The 23,315-nt window shown below is 36.1% G+C and overlaps 3 long non-coding RNA genes across 4 annotated transcripts; 1 reads left to right on the top strand and 2 right to left on the bottom strand.

The window, feature by feature from the left end:
* Positions 1–2,621: 2,621 nt before the first annotated feature.
* LOC113308601 lies at positions 2,622–3,287 on the bottom strand. Its single transcript, XR_003339934.1, has 2 exons — positions 3,214–3,287; positions 2,622–3,126 (listed from the first exon to the last, which is right to left on the bottom strand). It is a non-coding gene; the product is annotated as an uncharacterized LOC113308601 (long non-coding RNA).
* Positions 3,288–4,076: 789 nt separating this feature from the next.
* Positions 4,077–7,867, bottom strand: LOC113313533. Of its 2 annotated transcripts, XR_003341923.1 has the most exons (7): positions 6,924–7,867; positions 6,554–6,815; positions 6,147–6,221; positions 5,727–5,809; positions 5,278–5,415; positions 4,621–4,992; positions 4,077–4,525 (listed from the first exon to the last, which is right to left on the bottom strand). It is a non-coding gene; the product is annotated as an uncharacterized LOC113313533 (long non-coding RNA). The 2 variants fall into 2 exon arrangements; XR_003341924.1 differs by lacking the exon at positions 6,147–6,221.
* A 326-nt stretch (positions 7,868–8,193) lies between these two features.
* Positions 8,194–11,138, top strand: LOC113313835. The gene is made up of 3 exons (XR_003342068.1): positions 8,194–8,722; positions 8,843–8,950; positions 11,105–11,138. It is a non-coding gene; the product is annotated as an uncharacterized LOC113313835 (long non-coding RNA).
* The last annotated feature ends 12,177 nt before the right edge of the window (positions 11,139–23,315 follow it).

Raw genomic sequence — 23,315 nt, 5'->3', positions numbered from 1 at the left:
ATCCCTAACCCTAATACAAAAACCTAATACAAAAAACACTAAATCAGTTTTCTAGTCTTCTAGTCTTCTTCTTCCTTCCCTCCTCTGCCTCCCTCACTTCATATCGCATCGCATCGCCGTGAAACTGATAATCGTCGATTCATGAAAAATTGATCGTCGATTAAACTCTACTATATAATGGGTCATCGTAAAACTGTAACACGTTCTAATAGATCAATTGAAGCACCAACTGAAGATGAAGATGTAGAACAAAGTGAAATCCAACCACAATTCGAACCGGAAGAACAAAGTGAAGAACCAACACCTGAAATGAGAATAAGAAAGTAAGTTTCTACAAACCCATCTCGTATTTGATGTTTTTGATTGGTATGATAGGTTTAATAGTCAAAAATTAGGGTTTTGCGACGGTTACAGGGTAAGGCTCGGCTTAAAAGTATTCCCAGATTTGCGCCGAACTGTTCTTGAAACTGAACTCTGAAAATGCATATGAACAGTTCGGCTTAAAAGTTTAGATGAGATTTGAGCCGAACTTTGTTAAATAGAAGCCTTGTATTTAGGATCGGCTTATTCGATACAATTAGATTTGAGTCGAACATGTATTTGTAGAATTTCATAGATTGTTCAAGTGTATAGGCTCGGCGTATCCTATGATATTATTATGTGCCGAACATATGTTACAATTCCTTAGTATAGATTCGGCTTATTCGATACTATTTTTTTGAGCCGAATAAGTGTTGTTAGAATTCATTATTTTTGCAAGTTTAGAGGTTCGACTCATTTTATGAAATCATTATGCGACGAATAGTTGTTTTAATTCGTAAATATGGATTCGGCTTATTCGATAATAGTAGTTTTGTGCCGAATATATATGTTCGGCTTGGAAGTATTTTGTGCATATAAGCCGAACTACTCTCTGTAAATGATAATCAAATACATATTTCATATAGTTTGTATTCCTTTGTTGTTCGAAGTATTAGGCTTATAAGTTTTATGCTTATGTCAGGAACAATGCAGCTAAAAAGAAGAAGAAGATGGAGGTAACACCTTCTACTTCTAAAACTCCCGATCCTCGAGGAGGAGGTAAGAAAAAATTGGGAGCGAACCGTAGAGGAACTGACATAGAAGAAGTAGATGAACAAGGAAGAGTTGGAATACAAGAAGAAGGCATTTATGATGATGAAGAAGTTGATGAACGAGGAAGAGTTGGAATACAAGAAGAAGGAATTTGTGATGATGAAGAAGTTGATGATATTCAAGAAACACAACCCCAAAGAAAACCCGAGAAAGGTAAGAAGGTTGCACAACCAAAGTCAGTGAACAAAGTTGCAGAACAACGGGCTACAGGTTTTCACATTCCTGATGAAGATGATGTAATTTCACCTAGATCGGATGGTGAGCCTCATGGTCTTCCGGAAGATGGAGGAAATGTGTTGATTGGTTACGCCGAATCTTGGGCAAAAAGGATTTATGAGACTCCTGATCACAACCGTGCAGTCAGAGTATTGCGACACTAGAGGGAAGCAAAATGAAAACTTTCTGAAGAGGTTGATGAGGTGGTTGCTTACGTACAATCCTCTGCTTTATGGCCTGCCATTCAATATGGACATCAAGAATATGATAATGTGACAACCTCCTGTTTTGCCAAGAGATTTTGTCCAGAGATTTACACATTACAATTACCTTTTGGAGAGATGTCAATCTCTCCTGATGAAGCGAGTAAGATTACAAGCCTTAAAGCAAGGGGTAGAAGCGTGGATGCTGATTATTATGACATGAGTTCGGAAGAGCTGTACAAGTTGTTCGAGGAAACTCTTGGTTGGAGTTCATTCAAAACTGAGTTGGAGTTTTGTCGATCCGTTAGAGATGTCGATTCCGTTTGCATACCTGGTAGAAGGAATAAGAAGAATAAGAAGATCAAGCTAACTAACCTGAAAAAGGAATTTGAGTGCACAAAGGAGAAAGTAAAGAAGGGGGTGTTGTAATGGACGAGATCAAAGTGAAGCAAACCGGAACCGCATACTTGCTTTATACTCTTGGCAGAGATATATTTCCCGACCTTACCGGAAACAAGGTAAATGCTAATTATCTCCAATTGGTAAAGAATATTGAAACTTTTAACAAGTATGCTTGGGGAACGGCTTCGCTGGTTTACTTGCTGGACCAACTTGCGGCCGCCTCTAGGTTGACAAGCACAAACATTGGAGGAAATTTCACTATGCTTCAGGTAATTCTCGACGATCAAACTTGAAATTTTCTGGGTCGTCAGTGTATGGTTCGGCTTGTTACTGTGGTAACACATAAACCGAACCATAAGTTTTCTCAGGCTCGGCTTATAAGCCATCCAATGTTTTAAGCCGAACAGTGCACTGAGTTTTCAAATTTCTTTATTACTTTGTTGTGTCAAACCAAACAATGTCTACTATTCTGTTTCTATTAATTCAATCATTTTAAGTTAGTTATGTGATTATTTGGATATAGGTGTGGGTATATGACCATTTCCCAACTTTGGAATTGGCCAAAACGTTTGAAAAGGATGTCGAGTGGGTTGATACAGAGCCAACAGCAGCAAGGTACGAGTATGAGGACTCGAAGAAAAGGAACAAAAAAAAGTTGGTGGCAAGTTTGAGGGAGAAGTTAGATACAATAAGTGTTGATGATGTCGTTTTTCAACCATATGTGAAGGAAGATGAAGAAGATGAAATTGTTGAAGATGAAAATCCTAGACGGTGGCAAACGTGCTCGTGTCATTTTATCCACTTCTAGCATCTCGTTGGGTTTGAGTCGCTACTTTCGCATGTCCATGAAGGTCTTTGAGACGTGGGTGGTTATGACGACAATCCATATCTTTATTCATCCAATATTGATCTTCTTTGTTCAAGGACTTATTCTTGAGGTTCAAACGATCTTGAAAGGGCAATTTGTTTTCTTCGTCTTCGTCCTATTCTTTCTCCCAGTCTTCCCAACATATACGGTACCCTTTTTAACCTTGCTAGCGCCGGTTCCACTAAGCTCACAAATCATTTCAAACCGATCCCCTCGGCTTTGTTGTCCTTTAACTAGTACACAATTTACCTTCATCACGTGTTCCTCAACCCAATCAAGAACTTCTGGTTTAGTTTTCTATCTCTACGTTCATTCCAAAACAAATAACTTATAAGAAAAAACTTCGGAATATTCAGACAACATTAAGGTAAACAAAAAGTTCTTACGTACCAAATCATTTTGGAAGTGATCCTTGGTATCCTCGTGAATTATGTCTACTGGATCAGGTTGATTTTCCATGGGTATAGGTCCGCCAAGCACGATCTACAAAGAATATCACAAGGTTAAATACTACAAAAGGAATACAATAGCAATATTCGGCTCATTCGATAATCATATTATGTGCCGAACCATGAACATTTACATGTTTCGGCTTATACGATATTCTCAATATGTGCCGAACCACGGACAATATTTTAACCCAAAAATTAACAAATTCATGTTCGGCTCATACTATAATCATATTATGTGACGAACCTTGAACATTTAGAGGATTCGACTTATACGTTATTCTCAATATATGCCGAACCAATAACAATATTTTAACCCAAAAATTAACAAATTCATGTTCGGCTCATACGATTTTGAATACATAAGCCGAACCAGTAGTTATTTTTATTCCGGGCAATTCAGGATGTTGTTCGGCTTAGTATGAAACTTTCATATAAGGCGAACTAGTGTCTAACAAAAGGGCAACAAAGAAGAAAATTATAGGTTCGGCGCATGCTGTAAACAGATTCAGTGAGCCGAACCGTTCATTATTTGGTTGATTCGGCTCATAGATGTGAGCCGAACCTCAACCTGGTTCGCCGAACCATGAAGCAAAAATCTAAACTTTTGATAATTTCGAGCTATAGAAGTGAGATTGAGCATAAGATAGAAGTGTACCTGTGTATTAGAAGCATTGGGTTCCTCATATATGTACTCATCATCTGGATTTGGCTCATAAAAATCATCATCTTGAGTTTGTGTTTGAGTTTGTGTTTGAGCTTGAGTTTGTGTAAAATCATTCTCATAATTTAAGAAATCAGCCATTTAGGAATCATTGTTGTAGTTGATATGTATTTTTCTAGGTTTTTTATATGAACTAGATTTTGTGCCCGTGCTACGCCCGGGCAGTTTCTCAAACTTGGTTCACCAATTCAATCTACAACTACAAATACAATGCATCAATGCATCAATGCCTCTTTCTTTGAACCATATTTTGTATTTGGTAAAGCTCGGCTTCGCCTCGCCTCAGTCCCCATTTGATTTGGTAAAGCTCGGCTTCGCCCAAGTCCCCATTTCTTGTAATCTTATTAAAGTTGCTAGGATTCTGAAATTCACGTTGTGTCTTGATGAGAGTATAATCATTCTTAAGAAATTATGTGTTTTGATTAGTTAGGGGTCAACTATTCTTCATATGCACTTTCCATTTGACAACAAAATGAACACTGGTCTCGCAAAACTACTTCTGAGATATCCTACTCATCATGCTCTTGAACTGCCATGAAAAATATAAACAATTATAATATGAAGAAGCATATAAAAATGACATAAAGTGAACATCTAATTAAGCAACTCATGTTGTACATTCACCTCAACAGTGAGATCCCTCTAATTTCTTCCAGCAAGAAAGCAAAGAAAGATAACATCAGAAGTTATCCCAACTTTAAAATCCAAGCTCTATTGGCAGTGAAGCTCTATCCAATTCTTAGTTACGGTTAACGGCAAATGTTTACCGTAAGACTCTCTGCCACTTACTTTGCACTTCTGACAACTGCAACAGGATTGACAAAACACCTGCACAAAGCCTAATCTGTAAGTGCACAACAATAAAAAGGTATTTAAGAACAACTGATAGTTCTGAAAGGGTGGCAGCTGTAATTATTGCCCTTGAAAATTGCTCATGCTCCCGTACTACGTGCCAGATGGATAACCGATTTTTAGTATCTGAACATACAGTAGTAGCTGCATACAAAAAAAAAAAACAAATCATTATTGATTCTACATGAATCATAGTTTATGTTTTGCGCCTAGATGACTCTAAGAACTGCAAGGACCTTGAAATAAATGGAACCGTAGAAATCTGTCAACAATTTATAGTTCATAGACCAAATATAAGATTAGTGTGAGACATGGTTTCTTCACAATTATTTATGGCGCAAGTTGTAAACATAGTTATGTACGAATGACTTATTCATGAATTCGAAATGTTTATCTTATTTTGTGTTACGCTTACACCAACTTTCATACCTAAAAAAACCATATTTACGTACGAATTGCTTCCAAGCCCATATATATGCTTCGCCAATCACTACGCATCCAACAAAACTGAAACCACGTGCTGGTACACGGCATCTTTGATATGCGAAAAGCAATCAAATTAAATAGCTGCAAGCATAACATACATAGTCAATTTCAAGTGTCACCTGACAATAGAGCTTTATCTAGAGGATCAAAGAGTAAACATTCTAAAGAATTTTTGTTTACCAAGCCTGATGAACCTGCAAAATCACTTCAAATCAGTTATTATTCAAACAAATGACTATATAGTTACTGCCAGGGTCAAACTATCTTCGAAGCCACTAGATTTATGGTTGGACATTAAAGGAAAGCCCTGTAAAAGAGATTAGGGCTTTCAGTTTTGTATGCAACAACAGGCGTTAATTACTTATATGAATAAGCAAGTGGTTATTACTTACCGATGGCAGCCACCATGAGACAGAGACCCAATCAAATAAGTACCACCACTGTTGATTTACGTACCTTCTTGTTGAAGTTCAACCTGAAAAACATTAACATATGTAATGAGTAAGACAAAGCTCTGCGTACTTTGGATCACCCCGAAATGAAGTTTTATCTAGCTAACCAAACTACTCATCCATTGTGCATAGTTATAGGGTTATATATAGTTCACCTGTTGGCAAAGAGACGACAACGCTCAGTTTTTAACCAACACACTTAAATTAAGTAAGTGCCAAAGTATAATTATATACTCCGGCCAAAAGAGCCTTGTACAGACTCCTTTTACACTTATTAGTTTGTCATTTGAGAGAAAGACGATATACATTATATTTTTGTTTTTTTTTTATACTGAAAGTAAGTAATGAGAGGGATCAAACCTTAGAAGAAGGATAGGCTTTTTTTAAATACCCGATTTAGTGTGCCAACGACTCAAAAGGAAAGCCAATGGCACCCTTCGTTCGAAAAGAAGCAAATGAGACATGTCATTAACACAATAATTCACAGGTCATAAAGAGAGCAAAATAAATAAGAGCATATCTAAATGTCATCAACCATTTTGAAATCACTAAAAAACGGTATTTTGCAATTGCATTTGGAACAGAAAATAACAAAAAAAATGCATGAAAAGAGATAAGCAAATGACAGAAGTAGAAGAAAACAATTCAGATATCATGAGTGATGATAAAATCGTGAGAAAGATAGAAAATAGGGTTAGAGTTTGGATTTTGTAGTAAAGATCATTACCTCACCAATATAAACTGTTAATAGTATAAAAGAGTCATACCCTTTGAGTTGCTGCCACTCTTCTTGCGCGCCTATTTGTCTACACCGGGGCAAGTCTATCTTCACACCTCTGGGCGCTTTCCCCTCATAAAACACCAAAGCTTTTTTGATCCCAACTGGTTTTGGCTTCCCAATTGGTTTATCCGCGCCGGTAGCTTTCCAATACCCAGACCCCGCAGCTCGATTCGGCCTCGACCCGTTAGGATACTTCCTGTCTCTTGGAGAAAAGAAATACCACTGGTTTTCACCCTACAGTGCCATACCTGCCACAGATTCAATTTCATATTCTACCTAAGTTATCGAAGCCTGAATCCCAAAGGCTGAAAACACCTAAGAAAACATGATTAAAGATAAATGAACAGATTATGTACCTGAGAGTAGCCATGAATCAAACTTGTATAGGTCAATATCAGCAATAATTGGAACTGAAATTGGTAAAGATGCACATTTACGGCACAAATAGTGCATGCCTAATTCTTCATCAGTTGGATGAAATCTGAACCGAGCTGGTAACTCTATAAATGGCTTAAGCAACCAAAGTACTAAGAACGAATGAATACCACAACTAATATATCATCAAGCACTATTAGGAAAAGATAAATCTACTATTAGGGAAGATAAATCTCTTACAACCAAAGTAATTAAAAAAAGAAAATAACACGGGGTACATTGGTCGACGCTAAAAATATATGATGCCAAACTTACTCTGTCCATCTAGAACTCACAATCCCGACTACCACCAGATAACAACAACATCTCCTCTTTCTCAATCAACAACCACTTATCTTCATAAGCGACTCGAGCTCCACCATTTACAGCAATCGGTCCCTATGACTGATTAATAACAACAACAATAAAAGAAACTACATCATGTTAAAATCCATTAATAAACCTTGCAGCTCTATGTATCATCTAAAATAGGGAGAACGGATAAAAAACAATGAAAATAGGGAGAAAAAAGGGGATTATGTTTTTCTGGATTTTAGAAGAAAGGGTTCAATAACCCTTCTTTGTTGTAGCTTTACGCGTTGATGTTTTTTTTCTTTGTTTTTTGTAGAGGCGTCAGAAAGAGATGGAGAGATGCCATGGACTGCCATCGACCATGGCAACAACACCAACACCATTTCTCTTGTATTCTTTTTCTCTTGGAAGAATAAAAAAGAGAGAAAAGATCATATACATGTGATAACGACTGCATGACTTGGTCGACGCTAAATTTTATTTGTATCGTCATTATCCCATGAACAAAGCATATCGTAGGGTTTATTTTTAGGGTTTGTTTTGCTTTTCTTTTTTTATGTTTTGTGAGCGAAACAGAAAATTGGTTCTTAGGGTTTGGTATGTGTTTTTTTTTTCTTTTTTTTATGTTTTGTATGCGAAATTTGTGTGGGAATTCCTCTTTTTTCTCTCCTTTGAAGAAAAGTGAAACACAACAATTCTGTGAGTGGGTGAGGGTCACCGTTCAACGTGGAGCCTTATAAGTTTAGGATTTTAAAGGAGTTAGATTATGATCCTCCTCATCCTCCGTTGAATCAAGAATTAAAATTTTCTCACTTTCTCCTTCTTTCTCTCCTTCTTAACCAAAACTTTGATTTTTTTCCCCCAAATTTTTTCATCTAAACAATCTTTATAATTCTGAAAATTATCTTAATTACTAAACAAAATATTTAATCACTAATCCAGATTTCTAACATTAATACGTAAAGGATAGATTTGCCATTAAAAAAATTTGAGTTCAGGGGATATTTGATTTTGGTATTTCACAACCTTTCTTTGTCTTTATCGAATATGCTTAAAATCAGCGTTCATCTTTTTTGTTGAGCAAATCAGGGTGGGCTAGAGATTTTATCTAGCTGATATTTATGCCGGCGTGCCATAGCCTCGACACAACCCGTATTTTTTTATTTTATTTGAAGCATGATGACACAACCCATATAAGTGGGCTAAAGATTTTGGTACATCAAAGTGTATCGCACAATTGGACCGAGTCAAACCTAACTGCAGACTAAGATGGGACTACAAAGATCTATCACTTTTTATGCTCTTGTCGTACTTTCAGCTTGCGATAGAAATACTCGATGTTTTACTAAAATCAACACTAGTAAAAAAATAAAGTTTGTGAAGAACTCCATCAAATCAACTAGGAAAGGAGGGACAACTGGTTGTTTAGGTATGTAATTTGTTTAACCCAAGAAGCCCTCTCTCTCTCAAATTCGTTGAACCTCTCTCTCTCAATTCTTTCTTTTCTATTTATTTTTAATTTCTTCTTGAAAATTTTCTAATTTTAAAGGATTAAGGGGTTTTTGAGGAAGATTTGTAGTCTTGGATTTGCCTACCTTCTAATTTTATTTCTGGGCGGATTCTCCAAGAGGGATTAGGGCTTCGTTGGATTCTTCAGGTATTTCAATTGGAACTCTCAGAATATGTTTTACTCCTTTATTTTGTTTTTGGGGGTTTTGATTAATTAGGGTTTCAACAATTCCACTACTACAATTATAAGTCTAGTTTGGAGAGAATTGTGTTGGGTGTTACATACTTTCTATTGGTAGGTAGTAAAGTTTATCATTTTTTAATATGGGTCTAGACAAGTTTTGGAGCTAGGGTTTTGATTTGTTTGCTGTCGGAAATGGATTTCTAGTAGAATGCATTTTCATGCAAACAGTTTCCTGATGACTGAGGGTTTCGTCTAGTTTGTCTTGTATTGCTGCTTATTTCATTTGCTGAGAATGTTATGTTGTGCTCAGTCCTGTTTTACCCTCAGTAGCACATTACAGTTTATGGAGTGAATTTTACTGGAATTTTACTTCCTTAACTTACAGACCTGAATAAGTTGGATTCTTGGATTGAGTAAATCCGATAGTGTTTAGGCATCCACCGGGAATAAAAAGTAAACACAATTGATGACTTGTTGTCTTCTATGTTCCTGACATTCCTGGTCATCTTTATTTCAACGAAAGCTGGATGAAAAGGAAAAACATTCTATAATTTTGAAATGTAATACACCTAAACTTAGAATTTGAAAGTTTTGCTGCCTATGGTCGTAGGATCGTAGGATGTCAGCATATAATGAATCTTTCTTGATTTCATAATCTCCAGGATATTCCTCTGTGTCTTCCCAGCAAAATTAAGGTCTTTCACTATTAGATATCATATGGTGTAATTGTTGATAGAATATCGATAACACTTTCAACCTTGAGCTGCAGAATTAGATTTTAGTGTTGGGTTAATTATTCGCTAGTCTAGGCACATCTCTTTTCCTTTTTAGCAATCAAAATGCTAGACAGCCTGAAAACCAGGTTTCTTCATACTCAGCCGTCGAAACGCGAGTGTTTCAAACTCTCTATCAAATTAGTATTTTTAGATTTTACCAGTCATTCATTTTCTTTGGCGCCTGCTACAGGAACCTTAAAATGGGTGTGGTTCTAAATTTTCTAACCATCAGTTTAATTACTCGACAATCCTTCTATATTTTATCGTGATAGACGTTCATTCAGTTACTGGTTTGATGATCCTTTCTATATTTGATTTGCTAGAGAAGATCTTGTTCTAATTGTAATGTGATACTCTCTTTATTAGGTCCTCCGGTAGGAAGTTTTCAAGTCTTTATTACAGCATCTTCACCTGTCATTGCTATTCAATAATAAAAAGAAAAGTCATCTTGAAATTTCTAATGATGCAAAATGTTTTCTATGTTGGTCCTTGCCATAAATGTAATGCATTATTTCCAAATATGTAAGAGCCTTTGTTTTGTGTTTTGATATGTTGAAGACTTAAAGTATTTACTTATACGGCATGGAATGAGTATACCTGGATCTATTCAGTGAATAAATTAAACGCAGACTCGCATATTATCATATATGTTCATATTCATTTAAGCCATCGGTGATTGTACTTATCAAAACATCGTCCGGTCCTCCAATCTACTTGACCAACACCTAACCAAGGTCTCATTTCAGCAATTAGTGTCATCATTAAGTTCATTTACTCGCCATGGGCCTCTCACGTACGATGTCACATATTTTTCTCACCTTGCAGAATTATGTATTTTCCTATTTAGCATATGGTTTATATGGAATATCTTGTTGTATAATTAATGTGTCACCTAGTCATCTATGGTGTTGTCCCGATTCACTGTATCATGTTTACCGTTTCGTTGAAGACTGCTATAAGTATATGGGATCAACCACAGTATGGTATCCGAATAGGCTAATAGTTTGTTCTAAATTCTCATTTTTTGCACAATAAAAAGTTTCTTATTCCCCATGAGAAAAAGATTGAAGCTTTCTTTGTCATCAGGTATGTTATTTTCCTATCAAATTTTCCTGCTTTTAGATATTGTAATGGACCATATTAGTAAATTGTTTAAGTTACCTTTCTCTTTATACCAAAGGTTATCCTTAGTGTGATGTTAATGTTGTTTCTAGATTCATAGTTATTTCCCTTTTTATTTAAGTAAATCGTTTCTAGGAAAGAAAATGTGGTCTCTGTAAGTCTTGTCAAGTACCCTTTTATCTGTTGTTTTCATGTTCTAATTGAGGAGTTATTGTTTCAGGCTCTAGAATCCGCGGGAATAGGATGGACAATACGTGTGGTGAAGATCAAGTAAGAATATCATAGAATCCTGATTATATGAACCACATGTTACCTTCCATACCAAAATTGTATGAACCTAAACTTCGCTTTTAATTGCAGGATGGAATAAGCGTTGCAGGTTTCGAGGTACCAAGGTCACCAGATGCAGGTTATAATAACCCATATCCTGGTAATGAAGATGAAGCCAGGGATCCACCTCTTGTTCCTCCTCATCTGCAACACACCCTTTTGAGCTTTCCTGCAGTGAGTACTAGAGACACATCATCTTCAACTCTACCTCTCCCGCAAAATGTGATACTCAACCATCTCTACATTGAGAATAGAGAAAGTCCGCGATCAGTGGTTGCCCTTGGAATCACTCATCGTTTCTGCTCAAAATATGTTACGGTCGTGCTTTATAAACCCATTCAAAGAAGAGGCGCTAGTAATAATAGTAGTTGAGGTGTGTAGTAGTGTTATTTTAACTACCCACATTTTTAAATAGATTTAAAAAAAAAAAAGATGATCTCGTGGTTAGTAGTAAAGAGCAAACGTAATTTATTTATGTGCGTTCACGTTTGCAGCTACAAATTAACAGATGGGGTGTGCTTGTTGCGCTCTTGTATTACCTATTTCTTCTTCTTTTTCTGGAAGTGTGGTTAAGCTTAGATTTCCATATGCATATACGTGTAAGAATCTTCCATCCCTTTCACTCTCAAGGGGATGGGACTAACCGGAATACATTAGAAAGAAACATGATTCATATTCTCAGAATAACTTGAATTTGAATCTGAACCATTTGCCTGAATAAATCTAATAATGTTTATTGTGTGTAATTAATAATTATAGTGTCCGACTCGCCTGAGAGTAACTTATAGAATCTGGCTCATCTGAGTTGTGCTATGAAGATATACTGTATACTTCATTGAGGAAGACGAGAAAAACATTTTATTGGCGAGAAATTCTTTTATTTTTTAAACCTGGCGAGATTGGAGTATATCCAAATTAATTGGGATATACTAAATTTAAACTCATCCAACATAGTGTGCTAAGGGGTGTCTAAAAGATGTCAAAAGACCTATTTGTGCAGACCGTTAAAGTATGAATTATAGGAAAAAAAAACCATGCCGACTAAAATCCATCAACTTCAAAATCATTCAAAACTGAAAGTTTACGTGATGAAATCAAAAAAAGGAAAGGAAAAATAAATCAAATTAAAAAATCAAAACAAACTGAATTTTGGTTGTACGGGTGGGTACGATTTTGTACCCAATCTCAAAACCCGTATGATTCCACATTTCTATCAACGGTCGGCAGGGTATTTCTTTTTTGTCAATCTCGCCGACTAGTATCAGTCGGCAGGGTATTTTTTTTGTCGACCTTGCCGACTAGTATTAGTCGGTATCTTCCTAGGTTGATTATTGTGACGACTTTTCATCTGAAATTAGCATTTACAGGGTCGTCACAGTATTCATCCTTATACCCTGACGACTATAGTTTAGTCGGCAGGTTATGAAATTAATACCTTGCCGACTAATCATGCATTTGTAACACCTTTCTCTGTATGTCAAAAATCTTATAGTCGGCAGGGTATTTTATTGTCGACCTTGCCGACTTTTCATATTTTCAGAATTGAAAGTGTTGATTCCTTCTGTAATTTTGAGTATGAAACCACTTAACAACTTCGCAATCCCCTTTGTAGAAGCGGTTGGCTAATGTGGTTTCATTTCCGTTACAAAAAAAAATCTCAAAAAATAAAAAAGAATTCTCAAAATCATAACACATGATCCATGAGTTCAATCCAAACAATACCTAATTTGCGAATTTTAATCCAACTAATTAACTAACTAACTTAATTAACCTAAACACATTATTAGTGTCAATCAAGCAACGTAGATTAGGCATTTTGAAAATAAATGGTTAAGGGGTGTTGTGTTTTACTTCATAATGGCCCGAGTTTTGTCTTATTAGGTATACCCCAATTTGGCCAGGTTTTTTAATAGGAAAAAAAATTAAAATTAAAATTATAAGTTGGAGACAGACATGTTCTCTCTTGAAAAGGGGGGGGGGGGGGGGGGGGACAACGCCTACCCCCTCAACGCGTTCTAAAAAAATAGGAGAATCAACTAGACAGTCGGACTCAATCTTACAGAAAAATATATCGAAGAACGATATCTCTATTTCTCAATTCAATCTGCAATCAACAAATAGGAATTTGCGAGCCTGATTGAATATAAGAGAAGTAACTTGAACGGTACCAAAGACCAATGCTCAAGTGTCAATCAATTTATATCAACAACCAAAAGGTCGGATTATCTAATTGATTGATCTTTATGCACAACCTGTGATATTTCAATTATATAAGAAAATATATTGCAGAAAAGAAATAAAACAGACACCAGAATTTTTTTAACGAGGAAAACCGCAAATGCAAAAAACTCCGAGACCTAGTCCAACTTTGAACACCACATTATATTAAGCCGCTACAGACATTAGCCTACTACCAATGAACTTCAGACTGGATTGTAGTTGAACCCTAATCAATCTCACACTGATTCAAGGTACAGTTGCGCTCCTTACGTCTATGATCCCAGCAGGATACTATGCACTTGATTCCCTTAGATGATATCACCCACAACCAAGAGTTGCTACGACCCAAAGTCGAAGACTTGATAAACAAATTTGTCTCACACATAAAAGTCTATTGGAATAGATAAATCTGTCTCCCACGAAAATACCTAAGAGTTTTGTTCCGTCATTTTATAAATCAAGGTGCACAGGAACCAATTGATATACGAACTTATATTTCCGAAGAAAAACCTAGTATTATCAATCACCTCACAATAATCTTAATCGTATGGTAGCGAAACAAGATATTGTGGAATCACAAATGATGAGACGAAGATGTTTGTGACTACTTTTTATCTTGCCTATTGGAGATCAATCTCGAGCAAATCTTAGAGAAGATAGTACTACTCAATACGATAGAACAGGGCAAGATCAGAACACGCAACTACAGAGAAAATAGTTGGGTCTGTCTTCACATTCCCAATGAAGTCTTCAAGTCGTTAACCTACATGGTTTCGTGAAAAACCTAAGGTTAAAGGAGAATCGACTCTAGCTTATACAACTAGTATCACACAGGAGGTGTGGGGATTAGATTTCCCAGTTGCTAGAGTTCTCCTTTATATATTTTTCAAATCAGGGTTTGCAATCTAAGTTACCTTGGTAACAAAGCATTCAATATTCACCGTTAGATGAAAACCTGATTAGATTCAACCTAATATATTTCAACCGTTGGATCGAACTTAGCTTGTTATACACAAACCGTACCTAAACGTGTACACCATGTTGGCTCAACCGTAGTTAACCGACGTTAGTTATATGAACACTCTCATATCAACCTTATTCATCTTAACCATAAATAGTTCAAATGACTGAAATGAAACTAGTTAAAGACTTGTTCAATTGCTATATTCTCATCGAAGTATACAAGAAAACAATTGAAGCAAAATCGGTTTGATTCACTCGAATCAATTCATGAACATTATAGTCACGCTTTGCAAAGAATACATTCCTTAATATATAAATGTATTAGTTCATGTCACAACCGATTTAGAACTTTAACCACTCAAGTATGCAAACGGGTACGCATACTTAAGTAGCCGGTCTGAGTTTGGGTTCGCCAGTTTGCGCACGGGTACGCATACCTAAGTACACTTCCAAAACCCATCATAAATTTCCGGACTTATACCTTACGCAAGTATGCGTACCGGTATGTGTACTTGGTATACGGAATTTCACAACTACAAGTACGTATATGCATACTCTAGTTCCGGTCATGGATCACATACATGCAAGAATGCACATTATGTTTATAATCTAATAGTTCTAAACTCTATTTCAATCATTGAAACTTTCTTAGAGGATGACAATAGCCGTTTTCACACACTATTAGCATCAAAGCAATTTTCAAGTTATTGAAATAATCATAACGAAACATTCCAAGTCTACACCAAATGATTGTATCACACAAACCATGTAAGATGTTACTCGGCAATTTTCACATGACCATCTTTTGACTTTCGTCAAGAATATAAGATGAACTTGGTTGAAGCGAAAGCTTACCAACACATATTTCGAGAAATATGTAAGCGAGTTAAACTCAGCTCGAAATCTCAAATGTGTATAATCGACAACTATATAGTAATACGACTTTTGTCCCAATATAGGAGATAGAGTAGAAATAGACTTTCCAAGTGATTGATGAGTTTTAATCTCCACATACCTTTTGCTGATGAAGTTCCACAAGCTCTCCTTAGTAGTTCTTCGTCTTCAATTGATGAACATCGTGAAGTATAATGCACAACTACACAATCTATCCTAGTCCGAGACATCACTATAAGTAGACTAGAAATCAAGACTTATAGTTTTGGTCACAAACATTGACAAACAAGCTTGAGATAACAATGCTTGCGAGTTTGACCGAGCAGTGCTCTAACATCTCTAACTAGAGAGCTTAATGTCTCCTACAACATTGGACGCATACTCTATCTTTTTTTTTAGCCAGGAAATCTGTTACATCATTCCACTTACTCATGAATACGAGAGGACTGCCACAGATAGCATTAACATCATCGGGAGAATCTCCTTCCAATTCTAGCTTTCAGACTCCATTTTCTTATCCCATCTGATTGTCTCGAATGTTGTCTTTACTTCGGCTTCTTCCTCGTCTTTCGCTAGCCCTGGAATACATACCGCTCCTCTGCATAGCACTGCATCATCAAACATAATCAAATCCATTCCCATTTTCTTTGTCTTTTTACAAAATATCCATCAAAATTTATCTTAACAAATCTGAAAACGCATGGGTACTAAGTACACCACCAACTTTCTCATTCGGCAACATGTATAGACAAAACCTAATACAATTACAAGTAGACCAATTGAATGACCCTTGCCAATATGTATATAGAGTTTTTATATCTAACCTCTTCTTAATCATTATGTATATAGGCAAGAGGATCTCCAAAACCAATATCCAAGATCCAAATAATCCAATCAGAATGCTGCCAAGTAATTAAACTTGTTATCTATCTTTCAAGATACAAATTCTACAAGAAACGAGTCTCGTTACCGATCACAATTAGATGAACCTATGTACTAAGATTGAATACGTATAACTTGTGTCAGTCCGATTACAAATATAAACAATATAATGCAGAAAAGGAAAACCACAAGATACCAAAAGTTTTGTTAACGAGGAAACCACAACATCGGAAAAACCCCGGGACCTCGTCCAAATTTGAACACCAATTTGTAATAAGCCGCTACAGACACTAGTCTACTATCAGACTTCATTCTGGAATATGGTTGAGGCCGAATCCAGTTATAGTCGCGCTCCTTACGTTTCTTGAACCTCGCAAGGATCTACGCAATTGATTCCCCTATCTAATGTCCTTTACAACCTAAGAGATACTTCAGCCAAAGTGAAGACTTTTGATACCAATCTGCCTCTAACAGATAAACCTATTTGATTTTCGTTTATATCAAAGATCAAGGTGAGGAAATCTGTTAGCAATAAACAAAGATAGCAAACCTCACAAATCCGGAACTTACGACTCCAGAAGAGCAGCCTAGATTCTTACCACCACTCAAGAACAATTTTCAAAAGATCAGTTTTTAGATATTTATCTTGGGGAATAACAAAGTATGAGACAATGAGAACTTTGCGATTATGAAAGAGATTACGAAAACCTCGATAACGGAAAAGCAAGATCAGGATACACGAACTATCAAGGTAAAGATGGTCAGACCTGGCTTCATGAATCCCCAAAGCGAAATCTTTTAGTCGTAGACCTAACTATGTTTCTCAGAGGAAACCTAGGTCTATAGAGGACGACTCTAGAATCAACTAGAACACAAAGTGTCAGGGGTTGATTTTCCCAGTTGAAAGAACATCTCTATTTATAGATTTCAAGGACCAGGGGTTTCTTAGAATTCAAGCTAAGATAACTTGAGAAATCAAGCAAACACTTTTGGGTCTTGGAAAAAAAATATACACTAGGAATCGGTTCTGGAACCGTGTATAATGATTGTTCAGTTTGGCAAGTATGCCAAAGAACTAAAGCAATTTGATGTTCATTTAAACACCTAAGGATTTAATCATGATGCACACACATAAGTGTTTGAGTGATCAATGAAGTCTTAGAAGTGTTTGAGAGAGTTCTAGATATGCTGAACATATTTTAAAAAATAAGTTTTGAGAGTTCTAGATATGCTGAACATATTTAAAAAAATAAGTTTTTGAGCATCTGCTAAACTCCTAAACTGGGATGGTTCGTACAACCGTTCGTGAACCTTTAGGCTTTAAACGAGTCAAGGTTAAACTGTTTGTGAACCGGGTTCGCCAACCCTACAAGACTACCTAATTTAGTTGAACACGATTCATGAACCGGGTTCGTCAACCGCTAGCCTATAATACCAACTTTCAAAATTTAGTTCACAATGTTTCGTGAATTGTCCCTATCTGAACTTGCAGTTTGCGAAATGGTTCACCAACCCTCTTGTATTTTTGAAACTCGGAATACTATGGTTTGTGAACTGGTTCGCCAACCTACTCTAAGCAGAAATATCAAATAGTTCAATATTTTTCTCTTATGATATTTGAAACACTCCCGTGTGATAAAATAATTTGCATGGGGAATTTTTAATTGATCCACAAATTTATTCATACAACAAATTGTTTAAAACTAATATTGTTAAGGGTCGTTGAATATCTTTGCTTAAAATCATATTTCGAGATTTTTAACAAGACAAGTTTGACTCGAAATTTTTCTTTGTAAATATAGAAGTCATACGACATCATCACAAAAAGATAAAATGGTAAGATAGTGAATGTAGGAGCCCATTATAACCAAGGTTTGGTTCAATTTGATGGAAACATGGAGTCATTTCATGTACATGTACAGGTCACCCTTATCACACTATTTTTTTAATTATCTATTTTTAAAAAATTTAGTATTTATTTAGACAACTAATTATTCTTAATGAATGAGTAGTCGATGGATGTCGAAAGAGGTGTTCCATATATTAAGACGGGAACCGGGGACGATAGACTACCATTTAGAGGAAGAAATCGTGTCACCACGATACGACATGTCACACATCAGAGCTAGCTAATCATGCCATCTGTTTTTCTATGTTGTGTTGTACTACAAAAATAAAGATGTATGTATATCATGTTGTGTTATGCTTTTATAAATGACTATATTGTGCAGTTTTGTATTCCAAAATAAATATTTTTTAGGTATTTGTAACGAGTAATTCGATGAACTTCTTAGATAATTAAATAAAATGGCTCAACATAGTGAAATCTAGCTCCAATTCACAGTGAAACTCGTTTTCTACAAATACCTAAAATATAATGGTTCAGTCTTCACATACCTGATACAAAAGTTTTCCAAATGTCTTCGTCGATCTTCGGTCTTTGAGGGTGATGTTTGATACTCAACTATCAAACTCTAACATAGTCCGAGACTTGACTTAGTAGACTAGAAATCAAGATATAGTTGTGATAATTTAACATTAACAACAAGCTTGAGATAGCAAACCTTATGGGTTCAACCGAGCATTGCTTTAGCAAAATCCCCTACATGAAAATTTCCACACATCCACATTTATATCATGTTACATTGCTTTAAAATAACAGAGACATTTCTATTAACATTAACGCACTCACTGATTGCCTGATTGATTTTCCTAACCAATACATCAACCAGCAATTGAGCATTTTCAAATACATGAATACATCTCATATTCCATATATGCCACAAACAAAAACCTGCAAACCCTATTAGATCTTGTTGACTATATCCAGAGTTAGGAGCAGGTTACCTGTAAAACATTCATCAAGGCAAAACCAAATTCTCCGTGTAACAAAATAGTCAATAAACATATGTTGGATTATGATGTTTATTCAAAGAACAAATTTTTTCAATGTTATGAGCAAATATTGAAAGCGTACCCCTAAGAAGAAAGCAGATACGCATAATTTTCCATAAGAAATTCTTGAATTTATGTAGAAGACTAGACTTCCACTTGTGCTTCCAAGGGAAAGTGGAAACAATAATACCATAATGTTGCAGTACGTATAACCATATAAGCTGACTCAACCGTTAAAAGGTCATTCTTAGTCCTCTCCCACTTAATAACATTGTAACCTATTATGGGTATATTTATAGCATAAATGTCTTTAAGAATATCTCTATCAAATATCAAATTCAGAATGGACACATTCCAAACAGGCACATTCTCGTTGTTCATAATTAATTGGTCTACAATTTAGATGGCATTAGAGATAAATTTAGAGAACGAGAAGCATTTCTATTGGCAATCAATACATCCTTCCATATATAAATACTCCTACTATTTCACACTCCTAACCGTAATTCGCACGAATTATTTCTAGACCCTACAGATACCTCTCCACACCCAAGACCATGTTTTGTTATTAGGATAGTGCAATTATTTTTGGGTCGGAAAGTACTTAACAATATCTCTATCAAATATCACCTTCAGAAGCGACACATTCCAAACAGGCACACTCCCATTGTTCATAAATAATTGGTCTACAGTTTGGATGGCATTAGAGATAAAGTTAGCAAATGAGGAGCATATCTATTTGCAACCAATACATCCTTCCATATATAAATACCCCTACCATCTCACACTGCCCAACAATAATTCACACGAATTATTTCTATGCCCCTACAGATACCTCTCCACACCCAAGACCACGTTCTTTCATTAGAATAATGCAATGGGTTATGGGTCGGAAATTACTTACTCTTGTAAATCTGAACTTAGAGAGCATCTGTTAGAGCATAAATCGGTTGAACCAACCAAGCATTGGTATGTCAAGTTTGGTTGTCATATTTTAGTACCAAAACTCATCTAGAGTCGCTTGATTATCTACTAGAGTCAACTTCATTTAGGTTAGACTAGAAAGTCTAAGAATGTTGAGACTTATAAGTATTACTCTGAAGAACTGAAGAATGTGAAGAAATAACGACTGCAACGAAGACATCATCCTTCCACTTGAGGTTAGTAATATTGACTTGATCTTGTTTCCTTCCTAACGTCTCTTTAAAGTCTGTTAGAGCATAGCTCGGTTGAACCCACCAAGCGTTGGTATGTCAAGTTTGGTTGTCATATTTTAGTGAACCAAAACTCATTTAAGAGTCGCTTGATTAAATGTACTAGAGTCAACTTCGTATAGGTTAGCTTGAAAGTATTAGGATATGAGACATTACAAGTATTGCGAAGACTTGAATAAGTGAAGAAGTACGGAGCTACAACCACAACATCATCCTTCCACATGAGGTTAGTGATATTTGACTTGAACTGTTTCATTCCCTAACGTATCTTTCAAGTCGTGCATATTGACAACAAAACTTCGAAGCATGAACACTCTAGATAGACATAGTATTAAGGAATTCAATACGAGGTTTATTTCTTAACCATTAAACTTTGTAGATAAGACATCAACATAATCGTATGAATGCTATTGTGATTATGTATGAGTATGAGGTGAGGATTTCATCATAGGAAACAATGTTGTTACATGTGTTTTAAGGAAGTAAGTTCATGAACTTTGTTTGTGAACCGAAAAGGAAATCGCCAGGCGTTATTGGGGATGTTCTTCATTGCATATCTTATGAACGACCAATATGTGTGATTAGTATAACCGCTCATGACTTGTTTGTGTTCTTGGTAAAACTATTCACATGAGGCCTGACTTTTGTATTGGTATGACTTTTATTAGTGAAACCGATCTTAAGTAATCACCTGTTGGTATGATCGAGTTTGTGTAGTTTGTAAGACCTAACACTGGGTAAAGGGGAACCGATCCTAGTAAGAGGTGCAACACAACACAAATGGGAATCGATCCTTGTATGGGGTGCGTCAAGGTTTATAGCAGAAAGGGGAATCGAACCTATGGACATGTGCACACTTTTTAGGCAAAGGGGAACCGATCCTATGGACATGTGCAACACATATGAGTTAGATACCATATATATATGGGGAACCAATCCTAGTACCTAGTCAACCGATTTTTGGGAAGCTAGTGTGACTATGCACAGTACTCACATGGAGGTAGAACCGAAACTTGTTTTAGTAGAACCGTTACACCCATGATTTTTGATTGAGAAGTTCTTGATCAATCACATAGCTCTTGAAAGTCAGATGAACCAATTCTAAACTAGTCTGGAAGTGTGGCAAATGAGTTTCAAGTGAGTAAGTATGAAAGATGACTTACAAAGAAAAGATGTCGATACACTTTGAAAACATGCAGTAATGCGTATATTTTTTATGTTCAAAGATATTCCTTAACATCTAAGAAGGAAGTAAATCCCAGGATCGAAATTAAATAAGTTAAGAATCTTTTAATTAAGGTTTTTAATTATATAAGGAAAATAAGAATTAGTAATGTGCATTTGCTAGTTAAAGATTTTCCAAGGAGATTTTCGATCATTATTTTGGACAGAGCATTCTCAGGAATTATGAAAACCGAATATGGAAATTATTATAGAATATCTTGAGAATATTTTCGGTTTTGGAAATTACTTGGTGTCCAAACTTCCTTGTCTATAAATACTTGAAGTTTGCCTTTCTAGAAAACTAATCCTTCGTGATAGTAAACTTCCTCCGCTGTACTTTTACTGGTGAAGCCGCCTATTCGGAGAGGAGAGTGATAAAATATTTTTTGGTGGTTGTAGTAATGATGATAAGGGGTATCGTTCAAACTCGAACTTGTGAAGTTAATGGATTTTTAGATTTAAAAATATATATACAAATATTGACAAATTGGTAGAGAGGTACTGGGACTAATGATTCGGCCAATCTTCATAACATAAGGCTTAATGATTTATTCTCAACAATAATAGCTCAAAACATATATGGACTCTTATTTTGCCAAAGTCGATTCTCAAAACATTGGTTGTAAATGTTAAGCATGGAACATCAAATCACCTAAGCTAAGCATGACCCATCTAATCAAATAACACCCAATTTAATCAAATCATATTTCAATTAATTTTTAATGCAAAAGTCTTAAAAAGAATTAATAAAATTACCCATTTATGAAGCTCGGCCTCCTCCGTCGCCCCAGTGTTGGGGTTTAACTCATCATAGTAAAAATGCTCTCAAAATATTTCATTGATGCTCAAAAGTGTTTTACAATGAAGAGAAATACAAGAAATTGATGTAAAACAGAACTATGCGACCCACAGAAGACGTCCAGAATCAACGACAGAGCTGAATTGATGTTGTCGTTGAAGAACTACGACCCACAATCGACAGTCGATGTTGTTGTTGATAAACGACTGCTGCTGAGAGTCCGTTCTTCGTGTTCTTCAGGCGTGTTAATGGCAGCAGCAGCAGCAGCAGGTAACTTCTCTGCAACTCCTCCTGCGCCTCTCTGCTCGCCTCCAAACCTCCCCAAACTCTCGACAATCTTCTCTCACCTCTCTCCACCTCTTATATACTTCACAGCTCCAAATAACTCGCTTAAATCTGAGTTTATCTCCCTTTTTCCTTTCCCTCAAGTCTCGGTCTTCTCTTCAACTACAGGTCACGAATATCTGCTATTTTTCCTCTTCCTTATGCGCTGAGTTACTCTTAACTTTCCATATTGATGTGTATGAATATTAGGAGAATATTGACTGCACTTTCACACGTAACTTCCTTGATTATTTTCTCCAGAAAAGCCGATAATAACTCAACGTCCTGTTTACTTCCAAACTCGGCTCCTAGCCAAATTTGATACCGTCCAGCAACCTCACCAGGCCTGTTTAGTTAATTATATCCCATTCGTAACAAATCCAGCAATTGAATCTACTTCTAATTCGTCCATAAAATCGAACCCTAATATCAGTTCCGCTGCAAAGTCCTTTCCCGCCAAAGTTCTGTTTTAAACGTGAAGAAGGGTGTCCCCCTATCCAGCTCCGGTGTCCCTTTAGCAGCTGCCTGGAAATGGGTCACCCCTTAGTAATTAGGTTACCCCTTATCCAAAATTGAGGGTCCGTATAGTGATTTTCTCCCACGAGCGCAAAAACCATTTTTTTAGCCAATTTCGCCGCAAAAGCTTATTTCTCCAGAAATACCTACAGGGACATAAAAAACCATAA

This window comes from Papaver somniferum, chromosome 9, assembly GCF_003573695.1.
Source record: "Papaver somniferum cultivar HN1 chromosome 9, ASM357369v1, whole genome shotgun sequence".
Classification (NCBI taxonomy): Eukaryota; Viridiplantae; Streptophyta; class Magnoliopsida; order Ranunculales; family Papaveraceae; genus Papaver; species Papaver somniferum.
Note: the sequence above shows the minus strand (reverse complement) of the source record. Positions and strands in the feature narration are given on the sequence as shown.